This window comes from Triticum dicoccoides, chromosome 5A (assembly GCF_002162155.2).
Source record: "Triticum dicoccoides isolate Atlit2015 ecotype Zavitan chromosome 5A, WEW_v2.0, whole genome shotgun sequence".
NCBI classification, from domain to species: Eukaryota; Viridiplantae; Streptophyta; class Magnoliopsida; order Poales; family Poaceae; genus Triticum; species Triticum dicoccoides.
In genome coordinates, this window is record NC_041388.1 from 45,628,215 (window position 1) to 45,637,945 (window position 9,731).

Genomic DNA, 9,731 nt, shown 5'->3' on the forward strand with positions numbered 1-9,731 from the left:
ATGCCACTGTTGGGGAACGTAGTAATTTCAAAATTTTCCTACGCACACGCAAGATCAAGGTGATGCATAGCAACGAGAGGGGAGAGTATGATCTACATACCCTTGTAGATCGCAACGGAAGCGTTGACACAACGTAGAGGAAGTAGTCGTACGTCTTCTTCCCGATCCGACCGATCCAAGCACCGTTACTCCGGCACCTCCGAGTTCTTAGCACACGTACAGCTCGATGACACTCCCCGGGCTCCGATCCAGCAAAGCTTCGGGGATGAGTTCCGTCAGCACAACGGCGTGGTGACGATGATGATGTTCTACCGACGCAGGGCTTCGCCTAAGCACTACAATGATATGACCGAGGTGGAATATGGTGGCAGGGGGCACCGCACACGGCTAAGGAACGATCACGAGGATCAACTTGTGTCTCTAGGGTGCCCCTTGCCTCAGTATATAAAGGAGCCAGGGAGAGGGAGCGGCCGGCCAAGGTGGGCGCGCCAAGGGGGAGTCCTACTCCCACCGGGAGTAGGACTCCTAGTTGGACAAGGAGAGAGGGGAAAGAGGTGGAAGAGAGGAAGGAAAGGGGGGGCGCCGCCCCCCTTCCCTTGTCCTATTCGGACTAGGAAGGGGAGGGGCGCGCGGCCACCTCTTGCCTCCTTCTCTCTTCTCCCTCAAGGCCCATGTAGGCCCAATAAACCCCCGGGGGGGTTCCGGTAACCCCCCGGTACTCCGGAAAAATGCCGATTTCACCCGGAACGATTGCGATGTCCAAATATAGGCTTCCAATATATCAATCTTTACGTCTCGACCATTTCAAGACTCCTCGTCATGTCCGTGATCACATCCGGGACTCCGAACAAACTTCGGTACATCAAAAATGCACAAACTCATAATAACTATCATCGTAACTTTAAGCGTGCGGACCCTACGGTTCGAGAACAATGTAGACATGACCGAGACACATCTCCGGTCAATAACCAATAGGGGGACCTGGATTCCCATATTGGCTCCTACATACTCTACGAAGATCTTTATCGGTCAGACCGCATAACAACATATGTTGTTCCCTTTGTCATCGGTATGTTACTTGCCCGAGATTCAATCGTCGGTATCCAATACCTAGTTCAATCTCGTTACCGGCAAGTCTCTTTACTCGTTCCGTAATACATCATCTCACAACTAACATATTAGTTGTAATGCTTGCAAGGCTTATGTGATGTGCATTACCGAGAGGGCCCAGAGATACCTCTCCGACAATCGGAGTGACAAATCCTAATCTCGAAATACGCCAACCCAACATCTACCTTTGGAGACACCTGTAGTACTCCTTTATAATCACCCAGTTACGTTGTGACGTTTGGTAGCACCCAAAGTGTTCCTCCGGTAAATGGGAGTTGCATAATCTCATAGTCATAGGAACATGTATAAGTTATGAATAAAGCAATAGCAACATACTAAATGATCGGGTGCTAAGCTAATGGAATGGGTCATGTCAATCAGATCATTCAACTAATGATGTGATCCCATTAATCAAATAACAACTATTTTGTCTATGCTTAGGAAACATAACCATCTTTGATTAATGAGCTAGTCAAGTAGAGGCATACTAGTGACACTCTGTTTGTCTATGTATTCACACATGTATTATGTTTCCGGTTAATACAATTCTAGCATGAATAATAAACATTTATCATGATATAAGGAACTAAATAATAACTTTATTATTGCCTCTAGGGTATATTTCCTTCAGGTAAAACCCTACGTCCTGCTTGATTAATATTGATGATATTGGTAGTACAAGAGTTGATCTACCACGAGATCAGAGAGGCTAAGCCCTAGAAGCTAGCCTATGGTATGATTGTTGACGTGTATCTTGTCCTACGGACTAAAACCCTCCATTTTATATAGACACCGGATAGGGTTAGGGTTACATAGAGTCGGTTACAATGGTAGGAGATCTGAACATCCGTATCGCCAAGCTTGCCCTCCACGCCAAGGAAAGTCCCTTCCGGACACGGGACGGAGTCTTCAATCTTGTATCTTCATAGTCCAAGAGTCCAGCTTGAAGATATAGTTCGGCTATCCGAACACCCCCTAATCCAGGACTCCCTCAGCTATGTTGATTTTGTTTCAACTACATGCGTGAACATGCGCCAAGTCAACGTTGGAAATATGCCCTAGAGGCAATAATAAAAGCATTATTATTATATTTCCTTGTTCATGATAATTGTCTTTATTCATGCTATAATTGTGTTATCCGGAAATCGTAATACATGTGTGAATAATAGACACCAACATGTCCCTAGTAAGCCTCTAGTTGACTAGCTCGTTGATCAACAGATAGTCATGGTTTCCTGACTATGGACATTGGATGTCATTGATAACGGGATCACATCATTAGGAGAATGATGTGATGGACAAGACCCAATCCTAAACATAGCATAAGATCGTATAGTTCGTTTGCTAGAGTTTTCCAATGTCAAGTATCTTTTCCTTAGACCATGAGATCGTGTAACTCCCGGATACCGTAGGAGTGCTTTGGGTGTGCCAAACGTCACAACGTAACTAGGTGACTATAAAGGTATACTACGAGTATCTCCGAAAGTGTCTGTTGGTTTGACACAGATCAAGACTGGGATTTGTCACAACATGTGACGAAGAGGTATCACTGGGCCCACTCGGTAATGCATCATCATAATGAGCTCAAAGTGACCAAGTGTCTGGTCACGGGATCATGCATTACGGTAAGAGTAAAGTGACTTGCCGGTAACGAGATTGAACGAGGTATTGGGATACCGACGATCGAATCTCGGGCAAGTAACATATCGATTGACAAAGGGAATTGTCTACGGGATTGATTGAATCCTCGACATCGTGGTTCATCCGATGAGATCATCGTGGAGTATGTGGGAGCCAAGATGGTTATCCAGATCCCGCTGTTGGTTATTGACCGGAGAGTCATCTCGGTCATGTCTACATATCTCCCGAACCCGTAGGGTCTACACATTTAAGGTTCGGTGACGCTAGGGTTGTAGGGATATGTATATGCAGTAACCCGAATGTTGTTCGGAGTCCCGGATGAGATCCCGGACGTCACGAGGAGTTCCGGAATGGTCAGGAGGTAAAGAATTATATATAGGAAGTGCTATTTCGGCCATCGGGACAAGTTTCGGGGTTATCGGTATTCTATCGGGACCACCGGAAGGGTCCCGGGGGTCCACCGGGTGGGGCCACCTGCCCCGGGGGCCACATGGGCTGTAGGGGGTGCGCCTTGGCCTACATGGGCCAAGGGCACCAGCCCCAAGAGGCCCATGCGCCTAGGGTTCACAAAAGGGAAGAGTCCCACTAGTGGAAGGCACCTCCTAGGTGCCTTGGGGGGGAGGGAAACCTCCCTTGGCCGCCGCCCCCTAGGAGATTGGATCTCCTAGGGCCGGCGCCCCCCCCTTGGCCCTCCTATATATAGTGGGGGAAGGAGGGCTTTTCATCCATGCCCTTGGTTGCCTCCTTCTCCCTCTCCAACACCTCCTCCTCCTCCATAGTGCTTGGCGAAGCCCTGACGGAGTACTGCAGCTCCACCATCACCACGCCGTCGTGTTGCTGCTGGAGCCATCTTCCTCAACCTCTCCTTCCCTCTTGCTGGATCAAGAAGAAGGAGACGTTACGCTGACCGTACGTGTGTTGAACGCGGAGGTGCCGTCCGTTCGGTGCTAGGATCTCCGGTGATTTGGATCACGTCGTGTTCGACTACCTCATCCCCGTTCTTTGAACGCTTCCGCTCGCGATCTACAAAGGTATGTAGATGCATCCGATCACTCATTGCTAGATGAACTCATAGATGGATCTTGGTGAAACCGTAGGAAAATTTTTGTTTTCTGCAACGTTCCCCAACAGTGGCATCATGAGCTAGGTCTATGCGTAGTTCTTCTTGCGCGAGTAGAACACAATTTGTTGTGGACATAGATGTTGTCAACTTTCTTGCTGTTACTAGTCTTATCTTGCTTCAACGGTATTGTGGGATGAAGCGGCCCGGACCAACCTTACACGTACGCTTACGTGAGACCGGTTCCACCGACTAACGTGCACTAGTTGCATAAGGTGGCTGGCGGGTGTCTGTCTCTCCCACTTTAGTTGGAGTGGATTCGATGAAAAGGGTCCTTATGAAGGGTAAATAGAAGTTGACAAATCATGTTGTGGCTTTCACGTTGGTAAGAAAACGTTCTTGCTAGAATCCTATTTCAGTCATGTAAAACTTGCAACAACAATTAGAGGACGTCTAACTTGTTTTTGCAGCAAGTGCTTTGTGATATGATATGGCCAAAGTTGTGATGAATGATGAATGATCTATATGTGATGTATGAGATGTTCATGCTATTGTAATAGGAATCACGACTTTCATGTCGATGAGTATGACAACCGGCAGGAGCCATAGGAGTTGTCTTTATTTTTTATATGACCTGCGTGTCATTGAGGAACGCCATGTAAATTACTTTACTTTATTGCTAAAACGCGTTAGCCATAGTAGTAGAAGTAATAGTTGGCGAGCAACTTCATGGAGACACGATGATGGGGATCATGATGATGGAGATCATGGTGTCAAGCCGGTGACAAGATGATCATGGAGCCCCAAGATGGAGATCAAAGGAGCTATGTGATAATGGCCATATCATGTCACTATTATTATTTGATTGCATTTGATGTTTATCATGTTTTGCATCTTGTTTACTTAGAACGACAGTAGTAAATAAGATGATCCCTCATAATAATTTCAAGAAAGTGTTCCCCCTAACTGTGCACCGTTGCGACAGTTTGTTGTTTCAATGCACCACGTGATGATCGGGTGTTTGATTCAAACGTTCACATACAACGGGTGTAAGACAGATTTACACATGCAAACACTTAGGTTGACTTGACGAGCCTAGCATGTGTATAGACATGGCCTCGGAACACAGAAGACCGAAAGGTCGAGCATGAGTCGTATAGAAGATACGATCAACATGAAGATGTTCACTGACGTTGACTAGTCCGTCTCACGTGATGATCGGACACGGCCTAGTTGACTCGGATCATGTTATACTTAGATGACTAGCAGAGGGATGTCTATCTAAGTGGGAGTTCATTGAATAATTTGATTAGATGAACTTTATTATCATGAACTTAGTCTAAAAATCTTTGCAATATGTCTTGTAGATCAAATGGCCAACGTAGTCCTCAACTTCAACGCGTTCCTAGAGAAAACTAAGCTGAAAGACGATGGCAGCAACTATACAGACTGGGTCCGGAACCTGAGGATCATCCTCATAGCGGCCAAGAAAGAATATGTCCTACAAGCACCGCTAGGTGACGCACCCGTCCCACAGAACCAAGACGTTATGAACGCTTGGCAGACACGTGTCGATGACTACTCCCTCGTTCAGTGCGGCATGCTTTACAGCCTAGAGCCGGGGCTCCAAAAGCGTTTTGAGAGACATGGAGCATATGAGATGTTCGAAGAGCTGAAAATGGTTTTCCAAGCTCATGCCCGGGTCGAGAGATATGAAGTCTCTGACAAATTCTTCAGCTGTAAGATGGAGGAAAATAGTTCTGTCAGTGAGCACATACTCACTATGTCTGGGTTACATAACCGCTTGACTCAGCTGGGAGTTAATCTCCCGGATGATGCGGTCATTGACAGAATCCTCCAATCGCTTCCACCAAGCTACAAGAGCTTTGTGATGAACTTCAATATGCAGGGGATGGAAAAGACCATTCCTGAGGTATTTTCAATGCTAAAATCAGCAGAGGTAGAAGTCAAGAAGGAACATCAAGTGTTGATGGTGAATAAAACCACTAAGTTCAAGAAGGGAAAGGGTAAAAAGAACTTCAAGAAGGACGGCAAAGGAGTTGCCGCGCCCGGCAAGCAAGCTGCTGGGAAGAAGCCAAAGAATGGACCCAAGCCCGAGACTGAGTGCTTTTATTGCAAGGGAAGTGGTCACTGGAAGTGGAACTGCCCCAAATACTTAGCAGACAAGAAGGCCGGCAAAACAAAAGGTATATATGATATACATGTAATTGATGTGTACCTTACTAGTACCCGTAGTAGCTCCTGGGTATTTGATACCGGTGCAGTTGCTCACATTTGTAACTCAAAGCAGGGGCTGCGGAATAAGCGGAGACTGGCAAAGGACGAGGTGACGATGCGCGTCGGGAATGGTTCCAAGGTCAATGTGATCGTCGTCGGCACGCTACCTCTACATTTACCTTCGGGATTAGTTTTAAACCTTAATAATTGTTATTTAGTGCCAGCTTTGAGCATGAACATTGTATCGGGATCTCGTTTAATTCAAGATGGCTACTCATTTAAATCCAAGAATAATGGTTGTTCTATTTATATGAGAGATATGTTTTATGGTCATGCTCCTATGGTGAATGGTTTATTCTTAATGAATCTCGAGCGTAATGCTACACATATTCATAATGTGAGTACCAAAAGATGCAAAGTTGATAATGATAGTCCCACATACTTGTGGTACTGCCGCCTTGGTCACATAGGTGTCAAACGCATGAAGAAGCTCCATGCAGATGGACTTTTAGAGTCTCTTGATTACGAATCATTTGACACGTGCGAACCATGCCTCATGGGTAAGATGACAAAGACTCCGTTCTCAGGAACAATGGAGCGAGCAACCAACTTATTGGAAATCATACATACTGATGTGTGCGGTCCAATGAGTGTTGAGGCTCGCGGTGGCTATCGTTATGTTCTCACCCTCACTGATGATTTGAGTAGATATGGGTATATCTACTTAATGAAACACAAGTCTGAAACCTTTGAAAAGTTCAAGGAATTTCAGAGTGAGGTTGAGAATCAACGTGACAGGAAAATCAAGTTTCTACGATCAGATCGTGGAGGAGAATACTTGAGTCACGAATTTGGCACACACTTAAGAAAATGTGGAATAGTTTCATAACTCACGCCGCCTGGAACACCTCAGCGTAATGGTGTGTCCGAACGTCGTAATTGCACTCTATTAGATATGGTACGATCTATGATGTCTCTTACCGATTTACTGCTATCTTTTTGGGGCTATGCTTTAGAGACTGCCGCATTCACTTTAAATAGGGCTCCGTCGAAATCCGTTGAGACGACACCGTTTGAATTATGGTTTGGGAAGAAACCTAAGCTGTCGTTTCTAAAAGTTTGGGGATGCGATGCTTATGTCAAGAAGCTTCAACCTGAAAAGCTCGAACCCAAGTCGGAAAAATGCGTCTTCATAGGATACCCTAAAGAAACTGTAGGGTATACCTTCTACCTCAGATCCGAAGGCAAGATCTTTGTTGCCAAGAATGGATTCTTTCTAGAGAAAGAGTTTCTCTCGAAAGAAGTAAGTGGGAGGAAAGTAGAACTTGATGAAGTGTTACCTCTTGAACCGGAAAATGGCACAACTTAAGAAAATATTCCTGAGGTGCCTGCACCAACTAGAGAGGAAGTTATTGATGATGATCAAGATACTTCTGATCAAGCTCCTACTGAAATTCGAAGGTCCACAAGGACACGTTCCGCACCAGAGTGGTACGGCAACCCTGTCTTGGAAATCATGTTGTTGGACAATGGTGAACCTTCGAACTAAGAAGAAGCGATGGCGGGCCCGGATTCTGACAAATGGCTAGAAGCCATGAATTCCCAGATAGGATCCATGTATGAAAACAAAGTATGGACTTTGACTAACTTGCCCGTTGAACGGCGAGCCATAGAAAATAAATGGATCTTTAAGAAGAAGACAGACGCGGATGGTAATGTGACCATCTATAAAGCTCGGCTTGTCGCTAAGGGTTATCGACAAGTTCAAGGGGTTGACTACGATGAGACTTTCTCACCGGTAGCGAAGCTAAAGTCCGTCCGAATCATGTTAGCAATTGCCGCATTCTACGATTATGAAATATGGCAAATGGACGTCAAAACGGCATTCCTTAATGGTTTCCTTAAGGAAGAATTGTATATGATGCAGCCGGAAGGTTTTGTCGATCCTGAGAATGCTAACAAGGTGTGCAAGCTCCAACGCTCGATTTATGGGCTGGTGCAAGCATCTCGGAGTTGGAACATTCGCTTTGATGAGATGATCAAAGCGTTTGGGTTTACGCAGACTTATGGAGAAGCCTGTGTTTACAAGAAAGTGAGTGGGAGCTCTGTAGCATTTCTCATATTATATGTAGATGACATACTTTTGATGAGAAATGATATAGAACTCTTGGACAGCATAAAGGCCTACTTGAATAAGAGTTTTTCAATGAAGGACCTTGGAGAAGCTGCTTATATATTAGGCATCAAGATCTACAGAGATAGATCAAGACGCCTCATAGGTCTTTCACAAAGCACATACCTTGATAAGATATTGAAGAAGTTCAATATGGATCAGTCTAAGAAGGGGTTCTTGCCTGTATTACAAGGTGTGAAATTGAGCTCAGCTCAATGTCCGACCACGGCAGAAGATATAGAAGAGATGAGTGTCATCCCCTATGCCTCGGACATAGGGTCTATTATGTATGCCATGCTGTGTACCAGACCTGATGTAAACCTTGCCGTAAGTTTGGTAGGAAGGTACCAAAGTAATCCCGGCAAGGAACACTGGACAGCGGTCAAGAATATCCTGAAGTACCTGAAAAGGACAAAGGAAATGTTTCTCGTTTATGGAGGTGACGAAGAGCTCGTCGTAAAGGGTTACGTCGACGCTAGCTTCGACACAGATCTGGATGACTCTAAGTCTCAAACCAGATACGTGTATATTTTGAATGGTGGGGCAGTAAGCTGGTGTAGTTGCAAGCAGAGCGTCGTGGCGGGATCTACATGTGAAGCGGAGTACATGGCAGCCTCGGAGGCAGCACATGTAGCAATATGGGTGAAGGAGTTCATCACCGACCTAGGAGTCATACCCAATGCGTCGGGGCCAATCAAACTCTTCTGTGACAACACTAGAGCTATTGCACTTGCCAAGGAGCCCAGGTTTCACAAGAAGACAAGGCACATCAAGCGTCGTTTCAACTCCATTCGTGAAAATGTTCAAGATGGAGACATAGATATTTGTAAAGTACATACGGACCTGAATATAGCAGATCCGTTGACTAAACCTCTCCCTAGGGCAAAACATGATCAACACCAGAATTCCATGGGTGTTCGATTCATCACAATGTAACTAGATTATTGACTCTAGTGCAAGTGGGAGACTATTGGAAATATGCCCTAGAGGCAATAATAAAAGCATTATTATTATATTTCCTTGTTCATGATAATTGTCTTTATTCATGCTATAATTGTGTTATCCGGAAATCGTAATACATGTGTGAATAATAGACACCAACATGTCCCTAGTAAGCCTCTAGTTGACTAGCTCGTTGATCAACAGATAGTCATGGTTTCCTGACTATGGACATTGGATGTCATTGATAACGGGATCACATCATTAGGAGAATGATGTGATGGACAAGACCCAATCCTAAACATAGCATAAGATCGTATAGTTCGTTTGCTAGAGTTTTCCAATGTCAAGTATCTTTTCCTTAGACCATGAGATCGTGTAACTCCCGGATACCGTAGGAGTGCTTTGGGTGTGCCAAACGTCACAACGTAACTGGGTGACTATAAAGGTATACTACGGGTATCTCCGAAAGTGTCTGTTGGGTTGATCAAGACCGGGATTTGTCACTCCGTGTGACGGAGAGGTATCACTGGGCCCACTCGGTAATGCATCATCATAATGAGCTCAAAG